The sequence below is a fragment of the Rhodnius prolixus genome, unplaced genomic scaffold (assembly GCF_049639745.1).
Source record: "Rhodnius prolixus isolate KJV_2025 unplaced genomic scaffold, Rpr scaffold_8, whole genome shotgun sequence".
Lineage (NCBI taxonomy): Eukaryota > Metazoa > Arthropoda > Insecta > Hemiptera > Reduviidae > Rhodnius > Rhodnius prolixus.
The window spans coordinates 33917406-33937651 of NW_027411593.1; the positions used below are offsets into that span (position 1 = coordinate 33917406).

Sequence of the window (20246 nt, forward strand, 5' to 3'; positions counted from 1 at the left end):
TACTAGCTTAGAAACATTTTTGCAAGTATCAATATCATTCCCACTATTGTTTTTGAATGATTATATGTTCCCTTTGTTCTTAAGCTGTCAGTAAATATTGCAAAATATTCCTTGAAATATTGCAACTTGAAGGCTGTAAACAAAAAAAAAAAAGTTTTACAATAAGTAACCAATGCTTTGTATTCGAAAAGACAAACTGTATAAATACATGTGAACTCGCGATTGCACAGCGACCAAACTGGAAGTGCTCTTCCTCGTAAAAATCAACGCAAATCCTCTATGAAGTTAATTTCATCGTTTTTCCTAAAGCCCTGTGAGCAGGCTTGTCTCAGTACGTTGGGTTACCCTTAGAGACGTCAATACCTCTGAAGAAATGGCTAGTATACTTCCCTGCAATAGTACTAGAGTCTTGGACTATAACTGTACTTTCTATAATTCAGAAGGCAAAGAATTACTAAGATTTCTGTAATCTTTATGCTTTTACTCTACTAGCAATTACTTAGAAAATTATTGGACAAAATTTTGATGTTACCCTATCGAACGATACCTATAGTTAAAAAATGTTTAAAAAAAAGTAATGTATTCAAGGAAATCTAGATAGAAATGAAATTCGCAGTGAAATAAATAAATTGTACATTGATTTGTAAATAAATACATATATTTGTGTGAGTAGTTTGTAAATTTAGGAATAAATATCAAAAATTAAATAAACTCCGGAATTCAATGTGTCATATTTCAATTAAATGTATAAAATTATAAATAATGATAAACTCTTAGCTTTTTTTTTTTAATTTCAATGCATTTCTGAGATTAATCTGTGATAGTTATGTTACTGCACATGTTCGTATTACATATTATATAAATATATATAAATTGTTTTAGTTTTTATGTATTTTATTCTAATGCAACACTGTTGATAAATAAAAGAAGAAGAAGAAAATAAATAATAATAAAGGAAACTGTAAATAAAATTTAGTTATATGAAATGCAAAAAACCAAAAAATATTTAGGCTTGAAGCAGATATAATCCAAATGGTACCTATCTCCCAGATATTAGAAGAAAAAAAATCAAATTTAAACGAAGTGGTGAAAAAAATGAATGTTTTAATCTACTGCTACTGTACCATAATTATCCAAGTAATGTGTAATTGTAAACTTAAACTTATTAAAGGTTTATTAAATTTTATTTTTCTTTTCATTTCCTTTTAAAATTAATTAATATTCGCCTCTGACCTTTCCACTATCTTGAGGAACAGTAGTAAAGTTTAAAGGATATAATTCTGAAAATAAAATGCATACGTTGAACTATATTTATCACTGAATACTATAACTTTTTAACTTTTCCAATAGATGAGGTCTATGTTCTAAAAAAAAAATTTATTGCAGTAAAACTCGCTTCAACATCTGTAGACATTAGCGGAGTTTTTTTTTTTTAGTGTAATGTTAGTCTCTGAACAGTGTTCTATCGTTACAGATTTTATTGTAACAAAAATTGACTATATAATTGTTGAGGAGCTTGGGTGTATCTGTTAATGATAACAAAATTTGTAAATAGCACGAATTTTACAGATATAAAGAATAATATAGCTTAGCCCATCCATTTAAGTGCAAATTCATGTAGGTAATTTACTAAAATGAGTTTGTGGAATTGGTATTAATGATGGCATGTTCCGGAGGGTGAACAGTGGATGTCTAAAAATCAAGTTAGCCTAATCTATGATCAAAAATTGTTGACATTGTGTAATCTTCGGCCTTGTTTTAGGGGTATAATTAGTTATTAAGGGTATAATATAAATATAATGAGGTGATTTTTAATTTAATAAATGAAAGGAAGTATGAAGCTCATTACTTATTTCTTTCCACAAATTAAATCATAAAATACAAAGATTTAAATAAACAATGTTTTCCTATGAATGAAACTATCACAAAACGTTTTTTAATTATAATCCTTAAGGATTTATTAAACTACTTTTGTTAAAAGTCGGGATTTTCTACTTAATGTTTAATTCGTTAAATTATACTGAGATGAAGGTGGAATAATACCGAAGGAATAATATGAACGAGAAAAGAACAGAGGCAAGGTCCACTTTGTACCCCTGAAGAGACATGGCAAAGCCCAGATCAATTATATTTCAGCAAATAAAATCAAATTGTCTAATAATGAACTGATGTTAAAAATAAAATCAGAATTTAGAGATAGTCTGATACGGAAAGCAAATAGCGCTAAAATACTATTTGTATTTACAAAGAATTAGTGTTGGATTTAGGGGAAAACGGATATATTCATGATAAAAACAGTATGAAGTTTATTAATGTAATAATGAAGCTGAGAGGCGCACTGTTTAACTTAAATTTTAGTGTAAACAGGGATGAAAATAGACACTATTGTTCTCTCTGTAATCTTGAAGCGGTGGAAGATATCATCCATTTTATTGGGGAATGTCCGATTTTACAGGAGTTCAGAGTACAGCACTCGGGAAATAGAAAACTCAAGAAAAGTGAAATTATTCTTTATTTGAATGGCCTTGATTGGTGCAAGCTGTATAGGTACGCATTTATAGACAATTTTTAATAAATCATTTTAATTTTTAATATTGCAATATGTTCAGCTCCGAAGTTTAGCAAATGTTTTATTATATATTTATTCATATATTTGTAAATTTAGTAAGGTTAATAAATAAATTAGAGTCAACTCGGCAGACGGACTAAGTCCAAGCTCGAAGTGTGTTTTGTTTTGAAAAAAAGAAATGTTAGATTATTTTGCTTATAGTTAGGGTAAATATTTTGTTTTCTGTATGTTTTTAAGTTCTTGAATAAACACTATTATTATTATTTTTATTATTATTATTACTCCTGAAGAATGTTGAATCTTAAGAAAAGAGACAGAAAGAGATCATGGATGTTAAGACTAAAAGTTCTAGAGGGAGCTAAGTTACCATAATTGTCTAATCAACCTAAATGGGCAAGCAACGTCTCTAAAATGATATTGGGAACATTTACCACTTATTTTTAAATATTACAGAAAATGGTAAATATATAAAACAAAATACGTGATCTAAATAGTTAAACAAAAGCAAAAGATAATGGAGTGAATCATTAGAAGCTGGTCGAAGAACTAAGTAGGGGCCATGGTGACGCTAAGCACTGTGTAGGTAATAGAGGGGAAGCTGTGGAAACGATTGCAATGAGAACAAAGGAGGGACCTTAGTACTGCGGAGGGTGTGAACAAGCAGGCAATGTTTACCGCAGCATTCTTTTACACCCTTATTTATCTCTAGAATGGCTTTGTTTCTATCTTTATTAGCGTCTATTTTTCGTTTTTGTTACAAGGTATGATTGCCCAGCAATTTTCGTTTCCTAGCTGGGATCACTGGAGGGTTTTTAACAGAATTACATCAGGAAAGTCTACAATGTTGAGACTAAGTGACAGTGTAGTTACTGATAACTATTTAACAGCTTTATATAAAATAAACTATGATTTCAAACATACATAGCTATAAAAATGTCGTAGACAACAATTCTAATTGATTAATTAAAGATTTTGAGTATGCGAAGGAACTTGAGCAATTAAAAAGTGATTTTTCCAAAACTAGATATTATCGCTGATTTGATTCGTTTTAGCACACAAGTTTTTTCTTTCATCTGACCGGATTCGAACTTTCTCCAAACATTAGAGTTGAATAATAATCTATAAGTTTGTTGATATTGAGAATTTGACTTCCACAATGTTTCTGTTGACTTTTGTTAGCAAGAGTTTGAATTTTAGAACTATTTTAGAATAGAGCTAGGTCAAAAACCACTAATCACTTCATTTCACAAAGCCTTTCTCAGCAAACAAACCTCCTACTTCGCTAATCCATCGTTCGGAAAGCCTTTCCCAAACTGTACAATTTCAAGGCACAGTTAAATCAATAAGTTAAGCTTGTATATAAAATGAAACAAGTAGAATTTGATTCTGGTAAAAACAATTTTTTTAATTTTCTCGACCCTTTACAACCCTAACAACGAACCTGGTATGGCCAGAAGATGCTCACAAAAATCCTGATTAAGTTCATAATAATAATTTTAAAAAAATCCATATCGTCTATATCTCAGCCAAAACCCTCAAAATCTTTACTAAAAAATCCCTGACTCGTTAAAGCGCCATGGACAATTGATTGTAGCATGCAATTATACTTTTTCACAAAATACTTCAAAATTAATTGGAATTAAAAACAAAAGTCTGCTTGGAAAAGATTAATTATTTAAAAATGAAGTAAAAAAAAACAACATTCATTTAGTGAAATAAAAATAATATTCAGACCTGTGAAAGAGATGAAAGAAAAATCTAATTAGTAAAAATGAACAATCTTTTATGAAATGGACTCTTGACAGAATTGTTACGCTTATGTTCTTTCACTGAAATAAAAAAAAGAAAAGGCATATAAGTAAATATCTGGACTGAGCTGCTGTGTGAAGTTGGACCCTAAAGGTTTTTAAATTTATTTTCTAAATTAATTAGAGAATGCATCAAGTGAATGTGATGTTGATGGTGAAGCAGAGGCTGAAAGGGTGTACGGTAACTAAATATAACGTATATATATTCAGAAAGAGAGCTATGATCGAGTGAATGGGTTACTTCCAGCCGACAGGAGATCAAAGTGATCGAACTGAAAGGCTCTTCTCCAGTTACCACCATTTACTACGTCTTTTTTAAGAAAATTAAAAAAAATAAAAGTACCTTCTACCTAGCCTAGCAATTAACTTTATTTTATTTAAATTATAAGGGGTGCAAACAGGGCCGGATTTAGTTGAAAAGAGGCCCTAGGCTATTCCACTTACGACGCCCACTCACGTACCATTTTTAATTTTGTAAATTATATGAGAGATAATAAAATACATCACTACTGTGATATATATCAATATGTTAAATGAAACATATAGTACTGTTTTTAGAATAGTGTAATCTTAATTTTGCTAACAATTTGAATGTAGGCCCCTCTTGATCTTGAGGCCCTAGGCTGAAGCCTAGTTAGCCTATAGGAAAATCCAACTCTGGGTGCAAATTTAATGTTCCCAGTTTATGGTAAGGAACTACCATTTTTCAAATAAAAAGTTTTGCTGGTTAAAACCAGAAAAGGCCAGTCCATCACTTTGATTTAACCTCGTCCCATTTTTATTTTATTTTGTTTAATGTTCTATATATCATTCAGTTTCATCAGAATTTGCTCAATTTACCTAATGGAATGAATTAGCTCGCTGAAATATGCCATTTTAAAGTCTACTACCCAAGCTTTAATTGCATATTTAGTGTTTTTGAGATTTATACATACGCTCATAAATTATAAGTCATTTTCTTTCACATTCACAAAACCACAAAAATTGCCTTATTAAAATCTTACTCGATCGCAATACTATCTACCATAATATGAATTCAGTAGAATGAATAATGGATAGTTTTGTTACATTCATCATTTCGATATTATTAACTAAATATATCTACCAGACCCCACAAACGGTTTGGTGGTGAAACAGGCAATAACAATAAATCCGACTGGGTAATCCTTAAAAGATGACTAACATATGGACAATAGGCGACATGAAGTGGGCGTGACTTTGCTCTCTCTCCCTTTACCACTTCGGATTTTTTTTTTAATGCTCTAGATGTCACCATTAGATCCACATAATCCTATAGGATCATGCAAACATCGCCCACAGGCTTAAGGGCGCCCTCCCTATTGGTAATACTCATATCAATGAATTCTTAAATGAGATTCCTGCATCCTTGTATTATTTTCGAAAATTTATTCCATTACGCAACAAAACTTTTATCGTCACACTACTTTATTGTTAAATGATAAATTTTCTTGCACAAAGAAACCTTACTAAAGAAATATACTCCATCAAAAACCGAGAAAAGTACTGCGGCTCAACGATCAACAGAAAGATGAAGTGCCTTTGTTTAGCCTCAGGCACGTAAAATAATTAAGCATGCCTTTTCTACACTATTTCATCCATTTTCCTGGATTTATCGCAAAGGTTTGACTGGAGACCAGCGGACAGAATATATTTCAAGAACATTTCTGATTATAAAAGTATTAAACAAGTTATTATTGAGAATTACATTTTAAGAATCCATTTTAAGAAATTCAGTTGTTGCTAGAAAGATAGAAATAACTCCTACAAACATTATTTGAATAAATATTGATGGAACAAACCAATCCTACCTTTATTTCAATTCTTTCATTAATTGTAATTATTTTATAAATATTCCATTTTCTCTATTTCTTGCGGATCTTGAGCGCTGTAGATCTTGTTGAACTTTAACTTATTCCGCACTTAGCAAAGGGTAAGCCCCTGAAAAAAATACAAACAAAAAACTTAATTCACATTCATACGTATCCGTGATAAAATCATGAATAGTTTAGGCAAAGATTAGACGTCGAAGTGAATTTCAATTCTGATCCTAACTAATAACTCTCTCCATAAATCTCTACTAAAAAATATTTGTTTCTGATCCCAGAGCCAGATGTGGCAGTATTAAAACTATATAAGGTTGATTGTCATAAACTGCATGAGAAAGCGTAATGTTGAAAAATGCCAAACTCCAATCGTTAAGGAAGACCTTTTCCTAATGTCATTAAGGGAGAAAATGTTTTCTGAGCGTAGTAATCTTGCACCGGATCAAGATTCGCTGCCAGTTATTGGTTACACCCCTAAAAGGAATCTTTGGAATAGCTGACTGGAATAGAATCCGTCTTTAATGATTAACTACCTCCTCCGGCCCAAATCGGTAGAAATTTAGCAACTTATCATTTCTTCTTTCCTCACTCATTCAATAGCTTTAAGTTTTTCAACATCCTTCTCAACGAAAAAGGTAGGTTTCATGCGCCGTGCATGTGCTATTTCTTGAGAAATTTATAGAAAATATGACAAAACCACATTAATTCTACGATGAGCAGTAACGTAACATGAGAATATATTAATGAAAGACAACTAATATGAGAAGATGATGTGATAAAGTAAAACTAAACAAACAATCGAAAAAAATATATGCTTAAATGCATCAAACAGTGGACCTAACTTCTTCACAAAACTAGTTATGACTGGCTGGACGTGATACCCAACATGACAGGAGAGCAAGAACATAAAGAGAAAAAACTCCAAGGACAGAAGTATAGTGCCTTTCAGAGTAGGATGCACAGAGAATGTTGAAACAGCGAAGTTACCTCCAATTTGAGAAGTACGTCCGCGAATATAAAGTAGATGAGAGCCCAACTCCCAGCTATCTCTTTTTCGCTTCTTCAATATCGTTCTCTCCCTCTACATATATATATGCCCTCCTTAAAATAATAATGCATAAATACTAACTTTGCTTCCCCTCTTAATTTACAGGTGAAGTTGTTATATTTATAAAATTCCAAATTTCTTTCCACGTGAATTTCCCATCAGGAGACACCGGGGCACTAATTGGCATAAGCTTTCTCATACACTGAAAGAGGAACTACTACGGTCCACTCAAATTTTCAAAATTGGGTTGTCAAAGAGTTTTAGACGTCCCTAGAAGTTTCCTTTTGTGCATGAGTGAGAGATTAAATTACATCAAATTTAATTTAAAATCAAATTTAAGATTCTCTTTCACAACAAAAATCAAAATGATCTGGAAAATTCTGAGGAAATATGAAGCTGATTATACCTTGAAGTGAAATGTTAAGATTTTGAATGGTATCTGCACTTTCTGATGACCTAAGAAATCACTTCAGTTTTTTCGTGTCCTAAAAAAAATAAAATTAAGTAATTATAAATTAATTGTTGTAAGTTTTGCATTGTCCATTTAACTTTTAGATTACAATTGGTAACCCAATTCGTAAAAATTCATATCTACAACTATTACTAAATAAATTGGTGGACCTAAAACTGACTTCACTTTAATTATTTGAGTTAGCGCATTGATAATATCTTTTAGGGGAATAGAGAAAGAAATGTGACAAAAATTCTTTGAAATTGATTACATTCAAACTATATAAACAGCTTTTGTCTTCGAAAAGAGTATTCTTGTACGATGATGTCCTTAACGGCTGAAGTTACCTACATAGTGCGAGTTTTATTGCAATTTAGCTCAAGTTTTGTTTACTTCAGTGAGTGTGCAACACTGTGCAACGCTTCAGAGAGGCAGAAGGTTTAGATAAGGTACAGTGAGAATGACATACAATGTATTTTTTAAAGCTGCGACGTTTTCAAATCGCTGCAAGATCATTAAAAACTCTTTCGCGAGGTTCAGGCGGGCAAACTGAGGAATGAAGAAGGATAAAAGTAGTTATAAAGGGGTAAAGAAGACCGATCAGGACCCTGAACTTCTCATTCAGCATGATATGAGTTTGTAGATTTGGAAAAAGTTGGAGCAATTCCTATCCCCGAATGACTCCCTAACAAGTCTACAGACACAGAAGGTAGGATGCGAAACCTTTAAGTGTCTTTCTTGTGACTGAAAGAACGAGCGCGAACAGAACTTCTCTAAGAATAAGTTATCCCTTGCTCGTTTGTTTCTCTCTTAGGGCACTACCTGAATCTTCAGCTTTTATTTCCTGTCACTCTACAGCGTTGCACAATCATTAATAACTTACTTGTACAGTCATAAATATGCAAGTAAGTTATGTCTTCTTCGAATAACCGCACCACTTTGACTGACCACTCTCGTCTGATGGTTGGGAAATGATAACTGTTAGTTGAGTTATTATTTTGAATTCCAGAAAAAATATTAATTTTTTTAAAAGAAATAGATCAAGTCATATTTAGCAAACAATAAATAATTCTCTGAATAGATGTATCTAACTGCAAGAATTACAATTTCTCTCCTTAATCCTCTAAATTATAAATTGTTTTAAAATTGATTCCAGAACTTTGTAAATAAGAAATAAAAAATTTGAGGAAGCCATATTACCAAATAATCAGTGTCTTTTTTCCCTTCTTATTTTGCATCTGTTATTATAATAAGCAAATATTACAAAATAAGTTTATTTCCCTTGCAATCAAGAATCATGATTCAGATTCATTCAGTTGATACCCTCCAAAAAACCTTAGTAATTGACAATTCAGTCTGCTGCTTGATAAAGTTAAGAGTGTTTATATTTTCATTAAAAGCAATTGATGAGAGGGATTTCATTTCCCAATTTCATATTACTCCAGAGCCCTCTTTAAATTGCATAATTGAATTTTTGTATTTCCAACCTTAATAGATGTGTTAAAGTTGGAACTTAGCCCAGCCTTTTTATATAGTACTTTTTATGTATATAGTAATTTCTAACTTGATCGCATTTTTTACAGCTACTAGGTATATTGTTAAAAATATATGTTTAAATTTATTTTCTTTTCATTTAAGGTTTGAACGATTTTTTTTTTTTTTTTTTTTTTTTTTTAATAAATAGGTTGATATGTAAAGAAGTCGATCTAAAACCAAGTCTATTGTGTCCAAAATAGATATCTTGTGGTTTCCTTCAGAGTTGTTCGTGCCTTGAAAGTAGACGTCCAAGTTAATTGTTTTGCATTTTTTGAAAAACTTTTGAAGTTAAAACAACTCAGATCTTCCACTCAGATTCATTCAATAAAGAAGCTCTGCTGGTTAAACGGTAGCTTCACATTTAGAATCAAATGTGCTTTGGTAGACATTTAAGGTTTGCCTAAAATTGATGTTCCTTTACAGTAACCTAAAAAATAAATTTTCTTGAGATTATTTGAATACAACTTTGTAAGTCAATCGTTAGTGCTAAAATAAAGCTAAGTACCGTCTCAGGTTGCCCAGTTGAAGGAGTTTTGAAATGCCAAAAGGATTCATAATCCTCCAGCCTTCTTGAGACATTAACTTTTTGTAAATCTAAGTCTTCAAAAGAATATTGTGGGTTTGAAAAATTAGTAAAAGATATATTTTCCAGGTTAGTTACACCATCCGCAATCTGTCCAAGTTTCTTATGTTCTCTAATAACTCACATCTCCTGATTATGTAGCAACTTATTAACTTGGCTTGGAAGCAGGTTTTGTGATGTCGAAATCTGATGATCACATGATGCAACATGAGCTGCTGCTCATTAATAACTCTCCACACTAAAATAACAAAAGATAATTCTTATTTATTTAACTTGTTTAATTAAGGCGTATCTAACACCTTAGGTCATTGGCGCCTGGAGCTTCTTTTAGAGCACTGCCGGCCTCTGGACAGTGTTTTCCCGTTACAAACAACGCTAACCATCACTGAACAAGAAGCTTCTAGGAAGAGAAAAATCTAAGGAGCCAGCAGCTGGATTCAACCCCAGGATCTACGCGTTAGAATTCAGTACCAAGCTATTCCCTTCTCTAAGATAATACTTCTAAGATACATTAAGGGCCACAGTTTCGAAATTGTGTTAAGGATATACATTGTAATAATAATAATTAATAATAATAAAGAGAAGTTAAAACCTTAAAGTAAATAAAATTTAAGTGTTAAAAATGGCAAAGGTTATATGAAACCAGTAATCGGTATCTTCATCACTTAATCCAATAGACACGAGATTAATCAAGTGCAAGACATCAATCAGTTAAGTGTAAATGATTGAATAATTGGCTTTACTCTATAGTAGGTATCGACGGCTAAATTACTAATGTGCGAACGAAGAGTAATTCAGGTAAAGTGTGCAGCAAGTAGAGTAGATGAAGTAAATGATAACAGGCGGTACACGCTCGAAGAGTTGTGCACGTGCTGAGGTCATTTCTGTGATTAGTGCGGGAGCGGCGACTCACTACCGGGGGGAGATTCCTTCCCCTCATACCCGACCATAATTCTCACTACTGCCTCCGCTTAATATTTACTAAACTTCCTCACGGTTCTCTTGTAGCTAATCCTGCAGCTACTGATTTTTCAAAATGTATTGAAACTTCCGTGAAACAAGCTTTGTTATAATTAATATCATATTATTGTACTGTTAAATTAACGTTTATATTGCCAAGTTATCCAAACTAAGTCTGATCTTAAAAAAGAGAACATTGGCTATTTTGATTTTCGTATTATTTAACTAGACTAATAAGAAAAAGTAAACAAGTTGAAACATTAGGAACTTCTCACATGAAATTAGTATTAAAAAAATACATAACCTAACAGACACTGTTAAGCCGTTTCGTGGAAATCGGAAATAATAAAACGGAAAATGAACTATGTTGAAACATAATTCTTGAAAATACATACAGAAAGTACTTGATGCTAACAAACAACGGAGAGAACCCTCCAGTTTTACAATGACGACACTTTACTAAAATTGTAAATGAGAACTGTAACAATCTAAGCAGCCATCGGAGCTTCAGAAGTCAATATAAAATCAAATACATATGTACCAGATCTATTTATTGAAACAAAACATGGAGGTAGACGATTTCATTTTTGCTTCAATAATAATTTCCAAAAATGTTTTTAATTATCTCCAAAAAATATTTTTACAGTGGCTGTAAAAAGGAAGAAGGAAGAAAGGTAACGGGATCGAACTTACTACGCTGTCAAAAGGAATTTTAAGATCTCTGTGAATGATTAAATTGGTATCTTATAAAGCCGCATTAAAGACTGTGCGAAAGATTTTGGATTGAAGAGTTTGTAATATCTGGAGATTAGAACCCTAAGGATGAATCCTATGGTATACTTAACTCACACACTCAAACCAGCACTCAGATTTCTTTCTGGAGAATCATTGAATTATATTCTCAGTGAACAGCTAATGTTGGAAGAATTTTAAGGGCGTAACACACTTTTCTGAAAACTAAGGGAAAGTAAATAAGTATTTTAACAAAACAAAAAATCCGGAAATGTATTTCTCTTTTTCTTCAGGAAACAGTCAACTGATTAATCATTTGGTTAGCATAGAATTTAAGGCTTCAAAATACTTCAGTCATAGTATGATTCTGACTATCTCTCTAGTAACAGATCAAAATGTACATGATCAGCAAGAGAAGTCTGTTGGATGTCTAGTGGACTAGAAGAGAGAGCATTCAATACCTAGGTAAGGTTAATGAGATTATCGATTTATGCCTTGATAAATCAGATTAAGCACTATGAGAATGAGTTCAATCAGGTTCTGTCAGTCAGCTATCATACTATTTACGCCGTACACTCTTCTAGATGGAGTTCGAGTTATTATTCTAACTGATGAAAATAAATCTTACAAAAGCTGTAGACAAAAAGAAAACATACATAACTGACGTTACTCTGATATCAAATTGAAGAAGCTACTTACATCTTATTCTGAAAGAATTTTACACTAACTAGCGTCGAAGAATCAAGAACAAAAGATATTTTAATAAAACTACATTGTGATCAATAAGTTAAGAGTCTTTTTCTGATTCTAATTTTTTTAACTTATGTGCTGTTCATTCAAGAACATTTCTGAGAACTGTAAAATATAGAGAGGAGAGAGAGAATGGCTAAGATGGGAAACTCTTTTTCACTTTGCAAAAGCTTCGAAAAGTAGTATGACTGAAGTTGTTGTAGCACTTACCACCGTTAGGAGAAAAAGTAGCAACACTGGAACTAAAAAATATCGTTTTATATTAAATAAATAATCACATACTAGTTATTATTTTGATTTAAAGTTATTAGCAATTAGATTTATGGTGAACCAGGCGAAGATATAAATGACATTGACCTAAAAAGATAGCGGAGTTAAGCTGGAACGATAAAGGTCACGAAGCCAGTGCCAGGTGCTGCAAAGTTGCCTGCTGTAAAGCTCATTACCGCTATTCTGACATTCACCATAATAAATTCATTTATTCAACCTATTAATTGTACAAGTTGGCATGGTTACCTTGTTCTTCTGAATTTTTTCAACTTTAAATGGATCTAGAAAGAAAAATTGTATCCTCGCTCTTTGTTTACATACTTTCTTGAAATTTGAACTAAGTTTTGCAAGGTGTTGAACTTAGATTAGTTTCTAAGGGGATAGACTAGACAACCTATAGATTCTATTTTGGCACCCATTAGTTAGAGTATCGCTTCCATGTCCATCCCTTTCAATACACTTAAAAGTAGAGAAGAACTCTCGGGAAAGTATGACGGCGTGGATTTTTCTTTTCCGATGAAGAGAACTCTGATCCATACCAGTCCTTTGACCTCGCATAATACGTACATTGCCGTTTCCTCTTCTTCTTGATGCTATCCACTGCCAAGTTCAAGTGATGCTTGTGTGTTTCTTTAATGTTGCTTCTTTTAATAAATAAAATGGTCCGTGAAGAAGCCGCAGAAACTTTTGGGGTAATAGCTACTGACAAATTTTTTCACCGGCTTCTAATGTAGGTTCATCCACCACTCCGGCAACCTATTGAGTATCAATCCTTCAATATACCACAAAAGGGTTTGGGACGTTTAAGAGAGAACCAAAAATCCTTCCTAGGGTTCTGTATAATGGCAAACGTTTCTGCAAGCACTTGAGCTTCTTTCTTCATTCCCGTCTTAAAAAACCACAGACACTGAAAAAGGCAAACATTAGTGCCAAAATCATTGACAATAGACAAAAAAATATTCTTAAATTAAAACAACAGAAGAAATTATAAAATGGCATGATCAATAAGTACTCTACCTGAATAAGAACACAAAGTTTTCCCAGAAAAATTGACTGTAGATCGTGGATTGATTATGTGAATTTACTTGTACTTAAGAGTCGACTTCTAAGTACAAGTAAATACACATCATTCAATCGTGCAGTTTGGAGTAAAAATGTTATTTCCACTCACAGATAACCTACTGCTACCTGTTCACTTCTCTATTGCTAATAAATATCTTCAACTGCATCCAACACTGACAACACTGGCTTCGTACAGTATAATTTGTCAAAAAATTATTATTAATTCATTAGCATAATAAAATCTGGCGTCCTTAAAAAAAGTTTTATCACCAATAAAAATATCTAAAATTACAAACTATCCAAATTATCAAGCGGACCTTACAATCAACCTGTTTTTTGTGACGGAAAACACAGACTTTTTGATCTTTTGAAAAAGAAACTAAAAAACTAATATAGGCTTTGTATTTGAAACTAGAATGGTAAAAAGTACCTACAAATACTGCTTATCTGCACTTATCCGGTAAGCCAATGCTACAGCACCTAAAGAAATCCATCTCAAAAGAATTCTCCAAAAACATTTCATGAGTAGTTTCATACATAATAATTAAGAACAGAGAATTAGAAAATAGAATAAGCTTTTTTGGAGAGGAGGAAACATCGCGTAAAAATGTAAATATTATATTTTCTAAAATTATTGAAAGATTAAATTCAACAGAAACTTTTTCTAATAAGTTGAGGATGTTCAGAGTAACAGTTCAAAATTAGAAGTTTTCTAGCCCGCAAAATAGGAGACCTAGGAAGCTAAGACAGTTAATCAACAGAAGAGTAGAACTACTAAAAACTTGGAATTTAAATATAGGTTTTTATGTGATTAAAAAACCAGGCAAGAAGAGATAGTGTAGCAAGTAAGCTGAGCACGTATGTGGTAGGTAAGGGGCCCCTGCAATATAGAAGTACTACAAGGGGCTGGTTGTACTGGTTTTTGAAAGGGCCTGCAGCAGCACCAGTAACACGGTGCTCAATATTTGATTGTATTGCGTCACGCGATAATTTAATGGCCTAGGAGCGTGTCATGCTGAATGTTGGCTCTCCACTGAACAATCGTCCACCCTTAAAAACCAACCAATAACAGATAATAAAGGGCCGGCAAACCCTTGTTAACATTAGCTAACATTACTTATTATTATTAAAGTGCTAAAAACAGTTTTATTTCAATCATTCCAACAGTAAATAAATAACACCATGAAAAATTCAGCAATAGTAACTATCTCATTTTATTACATTATAATAATTATACAATTCGATTTCGAATAAAGAAGATTTCACTCCCTTTTCATGAGCCCAAAATTCATGCAAGGAACCTACACTTACTTTTAAATACATTGAAACAATATGAAGTGTTAAATAAAATTGTTTTAAATATTACGAGATCGTGAGCAAAGAGTCAGCAAGTGTAATGGAGAAGGTAACGTAAGTGAAATTAAAATCTCTACACCTAATTGATAATAGATCAAAGTCTGAATCCGGCCTGAGATACGATAATCATGCTTGCTAGGATGGATAAAACCAAAGATATTATCAAGCACTGTGGACCTAACCATATTTTCAAGAAATCTGAAATCATTTTCTAAATGAATTGCATAAAAAAAAAACCTAGAAACCAAATCTGTTAAGTCAAATTTTCATTTCGACAGACGTGAATTCGAAGAATATTGTTTTCAAATAATTCTTTTATTATCCAATAATTTTCGTCAGGAGAACATGCTCATTTTATTGTTTTTTGATAGTCGCTTAAGGTATCTTTTCATGTTCCTGGGAGAGAAGATTACCAACTAAAAGTGATAGGTCATCCATTGTACGGGTATTTAGTATTAGGGTAGCGACGAATCGACAAAACAATAAATGCTAATCGAAATACGAGTACCAATTTGCTATTTCCTACGACTTTGATGACTTTCATGCTTTGATAATATTGGTTTCTATTCTTAAAATTCAATTTTGATAAGTCACCTCTTTGGTAATATCACTCCTCATAAAGATCAGAAAGAAAAAGTATTACTATGAAGTTCTTAGACTGTAAACTTTATTGTATTGCATTTATGAAATTAATTAAACTTCTACCACTTACCTAATTCTTTACTATTTTCTACATTGCTCCACGATCGATAGTAATGAGGTTTCTACGCTGAATCACGAACGTCCCACTTTAAATACGCCTCATTTTGAAGTAGTCCGAATTTTTATACAATTCTGCCAATGTGACTTCCACTGCTACGAACTTCTCTGGAACAGTTTTTTGGATTTGTTTAGCAACATTAGGCCAGATCTAAATCATAGGCAGGGTTATCTCCCTTCAGCTCTTTCATCCACTTACCTTCCTTTACTCCATATTTAAATTTCTTTAAAGTAAATAAATTAATTGACAATGCAATTGAATAGGTTCGCTTATTTTACTGATATCTGGCCTAAAATGTTTTAATTTACCAAAACAATATCTGAGTAGCATGCTGTTTCAGCGCACATCCTCAGCGAGGGTCTCCAGAGAAGATGCTCTATGACTAGATACGGACCTTGTTGAATTGTTGCTGACAAACTATTTGTGTTGACAGGATGGAAGGAAGGTTGGCTGTCGGTACCGAAACGTCTGCTCTCCGCCGTGACCCAAAATGACCAGACAGACCCCTCTGCTCAGGTAAACGTTAACTTTTGCTATTTAATCATTATTAATATTTACTTAAATTGAAATAAACTTACATCAAGAAATTAGAAGTTTTAAAATAGTATAAGCTAAAGAATATGTGGTAGAAATGAGGAGAAAAGTGAGGTCTGAAATGTTCACTTACTCCACCCAAGAGCTCAAATTACTTGGAATTAGTATATCCTAAATGGATGAATTCAGAAAAGTTATTTATTATGAAATATGTGTGTGGCTTTTATAGATTTCTCAAATACAAAAAAGTATTTAATCAAACCACTTTAAAATTCGTGACACTATCTCTTTCGATTTTACAAAGATTTTGTTTATTGAAAACACAAATAGAAAGTGGTAATTGTGACCATTATTACTACCATCATTAACATAAATAAAATTTTAATTTATTTTTAAAGTCTTTGTGGGTTTCTGCAATTGATTCCCTAAAAACAAAAAAAGAATCTGTGTTTTACCACTTTCTTTGAGAGGTTTTTAAGCAGCTGCCCATGGACTCAGCACTCAACACTCATGAGTTGTAGCGATAAAATGAAAAATTCTGGTAAATAATTTCAAGGAAACCATTATTATTCAAAGTAAATAATTCTGAGACGTGAATTAAGTTATTCACGTTATTATATTTATTATTCACGATATTATTATTAAGTTAGTCATATTATTCTGAGAATTTATTTTTTACAAGCTGTTTTTCGAGAGCTTTGTGCACTTGAGAAAATATACTGGATTCCGTGGAAATACTTTTAGAATATCAATTTGCACTGCATGGAAATAAAATCAACATTATCAACATCAGATCTAGACTTCAGTGGGGAGGTATTCTGCATTCAAATAAATAAAATAATAAAAATCTTTTTAAAGTAGAATTTAAAAAAAGCAGCTCGACTGGTTATCTTGTACAAGTAGTGCCATCTATCTGTGGATAGGAAATGCCCACTGGCAATTCCCAGCATTACACACGGCAGAAGAGGTTATTGAATTACAGTGAGTTATTTCTACCCCTGAAAGGAAAGGATATTTTTTACCATTATAGATTTAGAATTTTGGAAACCAATAATTCTAAGTTCAAAGAGAAGAAATTGTGTCGCCAAACACGATTACCAATACTCTACAATTCTAATTTCTAAAAATTAGGAAAACAAATTTGTTTGAAAATGTCGAAGACTTACTGCAATTATTACCTGACATATCTTCTAAACAAAAACTTAACAATTTAGAAAGTTAAGTATAAGGGTTGATTAAACATAAAAAGTACACAAATCAGCAAGTATCCAACATTTCATTCATACTTCAACAAATAATTTCAGCCATTTAATTAGTTCAAAGTTAATTAATTTTGCTTACAGCAAGAAAATGTAAAATCATTGAAGTGTTAGTTATATGAACTAATTCTAGCATAAAACTTACAATCGAAAGCAACAATGTCACTTCAAAGAAGATCTCAAGTTTGCGCTAACTGCGTTTTTTGTTTTTGAGGTACTTTTCTTCACACGCTGGCACGCAGAATACGAGTATTAAAAACACTTATTTCACTCTCTAAAATTATTTATATAAAACAAAACCTATCACAAAATACTGGACAAAGCATTGTAAGCATTTTTAAATACGAGTACATATCTATCTTAATGATTGTGCAGTATAATACTCAGTTCAATTAAAACAAAAAAAAAAACTAGATTTAAAAAATCTTACGTTTCCCAAACTGTTATGGCAGAAAAGATAGTTTGAACTTTCAGAATAAAATAAAAATAAAACATATTTATATATAATCAGAATTATAAAAATATACCCTAACTGATAACCAGGACGAACTGAGAGCTGTTGAAATGGTTGAGAGTAAACCCATCACTTCTACACTGTTAACATTAGTGTTGACGCGATCCGATGGTACATTTTAGCAACATTATGGGACATGTTACATTGGAAATACTGTGCAATAAAGATGGTCCATCTGTTACACTATTTCAAGCAGTCTGTGTGAGTTACATTTATATATATATATTTTTTTTCAAATATATTTAAAAATATTTTTGTTTAAAAAGTAGTGGGATGGAAAATGTCAAAACTCAGACGCGCCGTCTAGTGGGAATTTTGTGTCTCTAAACACTACTGCTATAAATAGAAAAATCGTAGCTAAAGTGTATTAATATTTACGTTTCTACTACAAAATCAATTACCAATATCACAAGGAATAAATATATAAATATTACCTGAACAACCATATTGAATTACTTTTTATTTTACCCTTATTTTCGTAAATAAAGAAATGCTTCTTAGGTTTATAAATGCTAGATATCTGTTAGGTTTTTCACACTGTCTCGCTGACGAATTTTCCATCAATTTTCTCCCTCAGATATGTGTAGGTTCGACAGTTTGAGCAGTTATCTTACTCTGTGCCTCTGTTAGAAAAACTTATCCTGAAAATCAAAAACAATATAAATCCCACATTCAGGCTAATAAATAATAAGTGTACTCACGTCTAAGTAGTGATAAACCATTGGTAATGTTCTGGTAATGTAACGCGGAGGTCCTGGGTTTAAAATCCAGCGGGATGCCCAAGATAAAAGGTAATATGTATCGTGATAATGGGTTCGATTCCTCGTCTAGGTTTTGGATTTTTATTTTTTGATTAATATTGGAATTAATAAGTAAAGTAGGTTTGCTAGTCGCCTAAATGCACGACTCCAAATTTGGTAGTTGTGCCCGCCTGAAAAAAAATGGGCATTACTTAACTTTTCAGGTTCAAAGGTTAATAAAGGCACTGAAATAAAGACATAAGAAAAAAGTCACAATGTTGGCTGATCAAAAAGTATGTTAATTATTATTGAGAAAAAAACAAAATTTTTGATAGACAAGCAATGATAATGGCACATTTTAAAAATTCAAAATCTCACAATATAATTTCTCTTTCTATAAAAGTGGCATTTCTGCAAAACCACTTTTTTTTAAGAATTTAACTTAAAACATATTCTCCCTTTTCACATTACAAAAAAATATGCAGAAATAATTCTAAGATTACCTTCATTGTTTTTTTTTCATCCTGTAACTTTTTTTTACTGCAACTTTTAATCCATATTTATAAATAAGTTTGAACCAAAACTGTCTTTCTCAACCGTCATCGACGAATTTATTTTGGTGTTAGTTTTCAATTTATTATAAACTAAGATCAAATTTTGGTCATAAGTGTTTAGTGTCAACACACATTTTATAGCCCTACAACCTCCTGAAAACCTCTCTGGAATCAATTATTCTGGTAAATGCTATAAATAAATGTTACAGTTTCTTGATAAGAATGACAATAGTATAACCTTTATAGTCCTGAGTTTCTTTGTTTACCTTCAGACACAAAACACCATCCACCAAATCTCTTCGAAAAATAAAAAAGAAAATTCCTCTTTCAACTAAATGTAAAAGATGTAATTTTTACTTTCCAAACAAAAGAATGAATCATGAACTTACTGAGCAATAAAAGAATAGAAACAATACTGGATGCAAGTTGAATGAGAACATAAAAAAAAGCACTAGTTCTCCGTTATGAAATAAACCAGAATAGAGGAATGAAAAACAGATTACAACATTTTCCACTTTTGTCCGGAAACGACATGAAAATAAAGAGGTAGAGGGGAAGATAAAAAAAAAAAGGCAGAAGTAAGCTGCACGCTAACTAAGTTACCACTTCCCATCTGTACAGGATACGGTCCTCCTCAGGGAAGTAATCTCCTCACAGAACTAACTCTATTAGTCATGTTTTAATTGAATCTGGTTTTTAAAGGAAACTTCTTAAATACGTAATCTACTGACGACAATCAGACATTATTAAAATATTTATTGTAGTTTGAAAAAGAGACTTTTTGTTTCCTTTCATTTTCTAGTTCTTTGTTTCACTGCTTCATCTTTTAGGGGTTCTTTTAAATTAATTTTATACAGGAAATGCATAACATATATTGAATTTTGAAAATAATTATGTATAAAACTCCCAAAAAATT

General features: G+C 31.9%; 1 long non-coding RNA gene across 3 annotated transcripts in view; it reads right to left on the bottom strand.

Annotated features, from left to right (window-relative positions):
* The window catches only part of LOC141451269 (uncharacterized), a 67202-nt gene extending 47272 nt beyond the window's left edge, over positions 1–19930 (bottom strand). Inside the window, exons 1-8 of one of the 3 annotated variants that reach the window (XR_012456650.1) lie at positions 19280–19929; positions 17953–18967; positions 17668–17796; positions 15682–15836; positions 13119–13458; positions 9762–10077; positions 7676–9683; positions 6207–6336 (exon numbers count right to left, since the gene is read on the bottom strand). This is a non-coding gene — a long non-coding RNA (uncharacterized lncRNA). Of the gene's footprint in view, positions 1–6206; positions 6337–7675; positions 9684–9761; positions 10078–13118; positions 13459–15681; positions 15837–17667; positions 18968–19279 lie in introns of all 3 variants that reach the window. The other 2 variants (XR_012456648.1, XR_012456649.1) reach the window with 2 other exon arrangements.
* Between the last annotated feature and the right edge of the window lie 316 nt (positions 19931–20246).